Source organism: Gigantopelta aegis, chromosome 9 (genome assembly GCF_016097555.1).
Source record: "Gigantopelta aegis isolate Gae_Host chromosome 9, Gae_host_genome, whole genome shotgun sequence".
Classification (NCBI taxonomy): domain Eukaryota; kingdom Metazoa; phylum Mollusca; class Gastropoda; order Neomphalida; family Peltospiridae; genus Gigantopelta; species Gigantopelta aegis.
Genome location: NC_054707.1, coordinates 11,936,069 through 11,944,200, shown reverse-complemented (window position 1 = coordinate 11,944,200; position 8,132 = coordinate 11,936,069). Strand labels below are relative to the sequence as shown.

General features: G+C 39.9%; 1 long non-coding RNA gene across 1 annotated transcript; it reads right to left on the bottom strand.

Annotated features, from left to right (window-relative positions):
* Nucleotides 1-6,138: 6,138 nt before the first annotated feature.
* Nucleotides 6,139-7,215, bottom strand: LOC121380590. The gene is made up of 2 exons (XR_005958963.1): nucleotides 7,126-7,215; nucleotides 6,139-6,546 (listed from the first exon to the last, which is right to left on the bottom strand). It is a non-coding gene; the product is annotated as an uncharacterized LOC121380590 (long non-coding RNA).
* Between the last annotated feature and the right edge of the window lie 917 nt (nucleotides 7,216-8,132).

Below are 8,132 nucleotides of genomic sequence, written 5' to 3'. Positions count from 1 at the left end.
CCAACAGGCACTCATAACCTTTCACTAGTACGCCCCTAAGAAGGAACTGCAACCAATTTCGAACTCTACTCGATGCTTTCCAACCTGGGGGCCAAAGGTGAATAGGTAAAATAAGACCTACTATAGTACTAATAAAGTATTTATAGGAATTACTCAAAACCACCCACTTGTAAGCCCCTACATAAGAGATGCTACCAATATTGAACTCGGACCCGATGCACTCGAATGCAGGTGGCCAAAGGTGGGTCGGTAGCGAATAACCTAAGAATAACATTGAATAACCAAACAAGTCAACCAGGATAGGAAGTCTAATTATCACTCTCTCTTTTTACAGCGCTCATTCATCCAAACCTGTCAACCATGATCCAGGAAAAACCACATGTATATATCGCACAAATTATATATTCGCACCATGCACTTATTATTAATGAACAAATAGCAGACCACGGTAAGTCACCCACCCAGAGCCCAGAAGAACAACCGAATGCCAGAGAACAGAAGACAAACCAAGTAAGACAATAAACCAATAAGAAATCAAGGGTTAACCCAAACTACTGTATGCAGCACACGCTAACCCTAGTGTATATTATCACCAATCAGTTCATCCTTTCGGGGGGCGGGAATGCAAAATTAAGACAAACAAACCAATAAGAAATCAAGCCGAACTAACTCCCCTTTACTAACAACGATTACCAACATATAGACATAAAGTAATTCAGGGGGCGGGTGTCGCTCAAAGTTATTTTACCTAACTAAACTGGGTGTGTCGTTTGAATGTGTGAATGCGGAAAGATTGTTCATTAGTAATAACATAACTATGCAAGCAATAGGCTTTTTAACCAATACATACACTATAAGGGCTTGCCCTTTAAATTAGATACCTAAATTAGTCTAATTCCCCCCCCCCCCCGCCATTGTGTTAAATGCTACACAAAGACGGAGGGGGAGGGGTGGTCGTGAAGACCGTTGGAATCACTAGAGTAGGGACGTAAGACAGTAAATACAACCTTAACACCAAACTAGGACTACATACAGACTACACGCTCACCGCATCAGTAGACAGGATGCATTGACTAATGATAACAATGCATCCGCCCCACATTCAATGGCCCAGCACGTGCTCTAATAAGGAACCGGACAAAAGAATACCGGTTCCGATTACACAATTGCAATGCACCCGGGGGAAGCCGAACAAAAGAATATCAGCCTCCCCATCCCAATCCTCAAATACTTGCTGCTGGAAACTTGTACTTGGTGTCACTAAGGAGGAAGCGGAGGACCATGCCAACATCAGCACGTCGACCACCCCGGAACAAAACGCCTTACCTACCAGTGTCTACACAATTGCACGAGTCTCCTCTGGGTTTTCATGCCACGACCAGAAGAGGTCAGGTCCTTATAAGGACCCTACGGACAACCTAGGGAGACAACCAGCATCATGAAGGTCTATAATTAACGAGCTACTCTCGACCCACTAACGAGCTATTCTCGATTCCAAACCTATACTAGCTCGCACATTTACCTTTCGACCGACCGTTCAAAATTGCGCCAAATTTCCTCAACAAAAATGCGCCCCTTTTCTCTTTGGCATTAACAGCTCCATTCAAATTCCATAGCACCACCACCACCCTCCCGCCTGCTACCGATTCAATCGGGCTGCTGGTGCTCCCTTGCACCTGCCAGTGTAGGCGGTCCCTCCTTGGCCCCCCCCCCCTCCCCCCACCTTTCCTGTCATGGACGGAGGAGCCGGCCAAGGCCGGCTCTTGTGCCCACGACAGGCGTGCGCTACAACAGCTTGTTCTGAATGTGCACGTAAAACCCTATGACCTGATCTGACCTAGTAATGACAATTATATCTGGGAAATGTTTATTTGGTGGGGTTTTTTGTCAAATATAAAGAAACAAAATAATTATTTCCAATAACAAATGCATTGCTTATTAAATTTGCATTACTTCAAATGTATGTAAGAGGCATTGAAATTTACTAACCTTGAATTCGGACACATAGAAAGAGTTTATCTATGTTTTGGATGTTTAAAGAGTCTTATTAAGATAGTTAATATAAATAATGATACAACAACAAAAAATGTTTTAATTATTTTAAAAAATTTATCATTTTATACCAATCAAAATTTTCGGATGGCATTTGTGCCTCCAATTAAATAATGACCCGTACAAGTTACACGCGGATAGCAAACTACACGTCGTCTTTGTTTCACAATATACGATAAACGCAGGTGTTTAGCCACACGCGTACAAGTGTGATTTTAGCCGCGTTTAAGACTTACACGCATCTAAGATAAACGAGAGATGATCACCTTTCGTAAATTCGGGCCCGTATGTTTATTTTCAGAATTTTGGTTTGATTGATTTTATACTGTGTACCTATATGGATGCGTTAAGTGGGTAGTTGCTCCTTATGCCCGGCGCAGACGAGCGTTTTTTTACGCATGTGTCTTGCGTTAAAAACAAAACGCATCCGTACGAACGCAGTAAAAACGCACCGTGTGCGACCCCCTCTGCGTTGCATTTTTTAGCGCTGCGTCGATTTTTCAAATATCAAACATGTTTGATTTTAGACGCAAAAACGCACCCGTCTCCTGCCGCATCCGTCTAAAAACGCACGTGTGCGCCTACTTGCGTCTGCGTTGCGTTCACATTTTTATATTGACCAGTCATCTGTCTATATGTCTGTATATAACGAAATTAACAATTATTGGTTTCAGTGATGAACAGAACTGTGAAAACAGACCCGGCCATTAAAAATGACTTAACATGTAAATGTTTCAACACAAATAATTTCCAACTGCTCATCTTTGAAACAAAGACTAGGCATGTGTAATTAATGACATTTCTAAATAGATGAAATTAAAAAATATAAATTATTGCATTCATTGTACTATGCCTAATAATAATAATTAAAACAAACAGTTGTGAAATAAGAAAGATTTATTTCGTAATAGTATATTGTACATAATGTTTTAAATAAAGTTTATTATGTTTTAACGTGTATTAATAAATTACATTTAATCTATGTTATTTTCCTAGAGTAAAGTATAAATAAATTAATTAATAAAAGAAATCGTCAGTGGATGGCAGGAACGCATCGCAGGTAGGCGCACACGAGACGCATCCGTCTGCGTTGAGTCTGCGTTTCTTATGTGCACTACTGAACACGTGTTTCTCATATTATAAACATTATATCTTCAGTTTCAGAATTGTGGGTTCATTGATTTTAAACTGAGTACTATATACATAGAAGGGGCGTTACATGGGAACTTGCGCCTGAGCCACCCTGTGTTTGTTATATGTTGGTTGAATGTGCACTACTGAACACATCTCTATCATATAATAAACATTCTATGTTTAGTTTCAGAATTGTGGGTCCAATCTGAATATTCAGCTGATCTCCAAATGTCGACCTTTAACGGAATATCACGTTTCATAGCACATGCAGTGGATGATGGATCTGTAGAATTTCATAAACTTTAAATGTTTAGTTTCATATCTGTGTGCCTGTAAACCAAAGTGGTGTAGTTATACTGTATACTATAATATATGGATGAAACGTTACCTTTAAAATTGCCTCTGAGCCACCACGTGTTTATTATATATGGGTTGAACGGGCACTGCTGAACACCTCTTTATCATATGATAAACATTCTATGTTTAGTTTCGGAATTGTGGGTCTAATCTGAATATAAACGACTTTTAACGGAGAGTCACGTTCAGGTAGAGCCCGGAACCACCCTAGACTCTTCACATTTCCATAGAAGTTGTACTAGAGAGTGGATCTGTAGAATTTCATAAACTTTCTATGCTTAGTTTGTGTGCCTGTAAACGAGTGTGGTGTAGTTACACTGTGTACCATATATTTTGACGGAGCGTTACTGTGAAAGTTGTCCATGAGCCACTCTGTATTTGTTATATGTCGTTGGAATGTGCACTAGTGAACACCTACGTATATCATAATCATTCTATGTTTAGTTTCACGGAACCAGTTTCACATATGTGCGTATGTTGATTATTTTGCTATATAATCATTGTGTTTTGTGGATTTCGGCGAGGCTTAGCTCTGTGCTTTATTTCCGAGCCACACCATATACTATCTTATATCCATAAGTCACCCTAGATTCATCGTGTTATCATAGGACACACACCTAAATTTAACACCAACAAAATACTGAATGATGAATATTGTTTTGTCAGAGCAATATTGAATGTTGAACGTTGAATATCGAACCAACTTCAGCTTCCTTGTTATTCTTTGATGCAGTGAAAATGTCGGTTTCCATGCGCTATTAAAATATTGCCTTATACAACGAGATTACACTGAAATCCTATTCTATTAGGTGTTATAAATATGATTATTATGATTATGATTATGATTATTATTATTATAAATTTTAACATGATTTTAACTTTTTAGACATATAAAACTAGGTGGATGGGCGAAAAGAGATTTCTCTGCCCCCTCCCCTGTTCTTCCTACGCCTATGGTATGCACTATAATTCGTAGGTGTGTGTGTGGGGGGGGGGGGGGGGGGGCGTAGCCCAGTGGTATGGCGCTCGCTTGCTGCGCGGTTGGATTGGGATCGATTCCTGTCGAGCCCATTGAGCTATTTCTACCATGCCTGTGGGATGGTGCATATAAAAGATCCCTTGCTCCTAATGGAAAAATGTAGCGGGTTTCCCCTCTAAGACTATGTCGAAATTACCAAATGTTTGACATCCAATAGCCGATGATTAATAAATCAATGTGCTCTAGTGGTGTCGTTAAACAAAACAGACAAACTTCTGTAATTCTGTTATTTTAACATAGTAATATTTATCCTGTTTTAGCTCACATAAGAAGAGACAAGTTTTTGATACGCCGACAAAGGGTCACTGATAAAATGAGGTGCCGAATATTGGTTCCGTCATCTGTGAAGCGCTTATGCTTTGAAAAATTGACTACTTTGTCATCAAGTAATTAAAAATTAAAAATCCTCCCCCCCCCCAAAAAAAAAAAAAACCCAAAAAAAAAACAACAACAACAAACAAACACACACACACAAACAAACAAAAAATCATCTTTGAAACACCGACAAAAGAAGCCCCGAATGTCGTCATTTTTCGTCTTCTTAGAACTACATATTCAAACTAAGGAATCAAACAGCGATTTCATTCGTTAACCTATTGGAGGCGGGACGTACTCCGTGGTAAAGCTCACGCTTGATGCGCGGTCGGTCTGTGATCGATCCCGGTCAGTGGGCTTATTGGGCTATCTCTCGTTCCAGCCAGTGCACTACGACTGGTATATCAAAGGCCGTGGTATGTCTTTTCCTGTCTGTGAGAAAGTACATATAAAACATCCTTTACTGCATTAGGAAACATGTAGCTGGTTTCCTCCGATGACTACGAGTCAGAATTACCAAATGTTTGACATCCAATAGACGATGCTTAATTAATCAATGTACTCTAGTGATGTCGATAAACAAAACAAACTTCATTAACCTGTTGTGAAACTGCTTCATTTTCAAAGTTTCCTTCTTGGTGATAAGATCGGATAAATATTTTAATTGAGAATGCCCATTCCACGGCCTTCGATATACCAGTCGTCGTGAACTAGCCGGAACGACAAATGACGCAATGGGCTCGCCGATGGGGATCGATCCCAAATCGAGCGCTTTACGAATGGGTTACGCCCCGCCCTATTAAAATAAAAAGAAAAGAAAAAAGAGTAACCTATGTGTCAGTAGCGGGTTTCCTCTAACCTACTAACAATAATGTTATCACCAGACTAGGCAGCTGGCTTGAGTCCCACGGAGAGCGTTTTTGAACCTTAGATTAGATATAAACACGAATATAGCCGAGGTGAAGGTATGATAATATATCTTTAATTGAGATTAATGTGAAAAATGCGTTTTTGCTACATTTTGTCATCTTTTTAGGGTGTCTTATTAGGAAGTGAAAAATGCGTTTTCATGGTACATGGTAAAAACACAGTGAACGCATATTTCACGAATATGTGAAAAATGCGTTCGAATTCTGTGACAGATGCGGCCGGTGAAAAATTAGTTTTGTGAAAAATGAGATCCAATAATGCTCTATCAATGGAATGAATGTGTATATCAAATACATAACGAAACACAGATATTTGTTTTTTCTAGATTTCTTTCATAGTTCTTTATAGATCATTAAACGTGTATTTTAATAATAATACTTTACACGTGACAAACGATCTTGTACACTGTGAATACCACTGAATAGTGTGAGGTTAATATTTCAAATATTTCATCAGTTCATCATGCAGATAGTAGTCGATGATTCTGGTAGGTCAGAAGGACCAACTCAACAATTCCACAGCTATAAAGTACTTTTGAACTCATCTATAGCATATGGAATTAATCAATTGGCAAATACATCACGACATTCCTCATCATGGGTGTCCATACAAAAAACATTTGCAAAGCATATACGTAGAAATCGTCACACCAGTCCATCATAAATATTCTTCAAGCTGCATTGGTACAATGATCACCACTAAGTTCCTAAAATGATCACCTGAAACAAGAAAAGAATATTACGTACTTTATATATTTCATACAACACATTATAACAAGACACATCTACGTGTCAAAATTTCAAATCGGTTCTCCTAAATGTATAATTGATAGGATTTTTGAGGTGGGGTGGGTTGGGGAGAACACGAACAAGGCTAGGTAATAAAAGGTTCACATGAGCGCTGGCTGCACTTTTAATGTAATGGGTAGTGGTCCATGCAGACTGACTCATCGAAACAATATCGTTTATTAATGGTCTGTCACCATAACGAACATTATCAAAACAAAAACAAGAAAGAATGAAAATGAAAAAGAAAAAGAAAATGCATAATCATTTATACCTGCAATGCATTTTGATGGACCGGGCAAGGCTACGTGTCAAAATGTTCACACATATCCTACGTACATTTATAATGCAGTGGTGTGTGTGTGTGTGTGTGTGTGTGTGTGTGTGTGTGTGTGTGATCCATGCCCTCTGCCCATGGACACGGCATCGTGTAACTTGGCCCGTCGCCATATTGAAAATTAGAAGAAAAAGCATAATGATGTATATGGAATGCATTTTGATGCACTTATATACCATAGACCGAGCAATGCTACGTGTCAAAATGTTCAGACATATTCATGGACCGGGCAAGGCTAGGTGTCAGAATGTCCACACACAATCTAACACGGGGTGGTGGTCCATGCCGTCCAACCCATCGGCATGACGTCATTCGTCTATGGCCTGTTGCCATAATGAAAATTGGAAGAAAACGCATAGTCGTGTATATACAACATATTTTGATGCATTTATACCGCATGTACCGGGTAAGGCTAGGTGTCAAAATGTTCAGACATATTCTAAGTACATATCTAATGCATCGGGGTGGTGGTCCATGCCGTCTAAGCCATCGGCACGACGTCGTTCGTGTATGACCTGTCGCCATAATGAAAATTGCAGGAAAACGCATAGTCGTGTATATGCAATATATTTCGATGCACCTATATCCCATGGACCGGGCAAGGCTAGGTGTCAGAATGTTCACACACAATCTAAGAACATAACTGATGCATCGAGATGATGGTCCATGCCGTCTAAGCCATCGGCACGACGTCGTTCGTGTATGGCATTTCGCCATAATGAAAATTGCAGGAAAACGCATAGTCGTGTATATGCAATATATTTTGATGCACCTATACCCCATGGACCAGGCAAGGCTAGACGTCAGAATGTTCACACACAATCTAAGAACATATCTGATGCATCGAGGTGGTGGTCCATGCCGTCTAAAGCATCGGCATGACGTCATTCGTGTGTGGCCTGTCGCCATAATGAAAATTGCAGGAAAACGCATAGTCGTGTATATGCAATATATTTTGATGCTACTATACCCCATGCACCGGGCAAGGCTAGGTGTCAGAATGTTCACACACAATCTAAGAACATATCTGATGCATCGAGGTGGTGGTCCATGCCGTCTAAAGCATCGGCATGACGTCGTTCGTGTATGGCCTGTCGCCATAATGAAAATTGCAGGAAAAAGGCATAGTCGTGTATATGCAATATATTTTGATGCATCTATACCCCATGGACCGGGCAAGGCT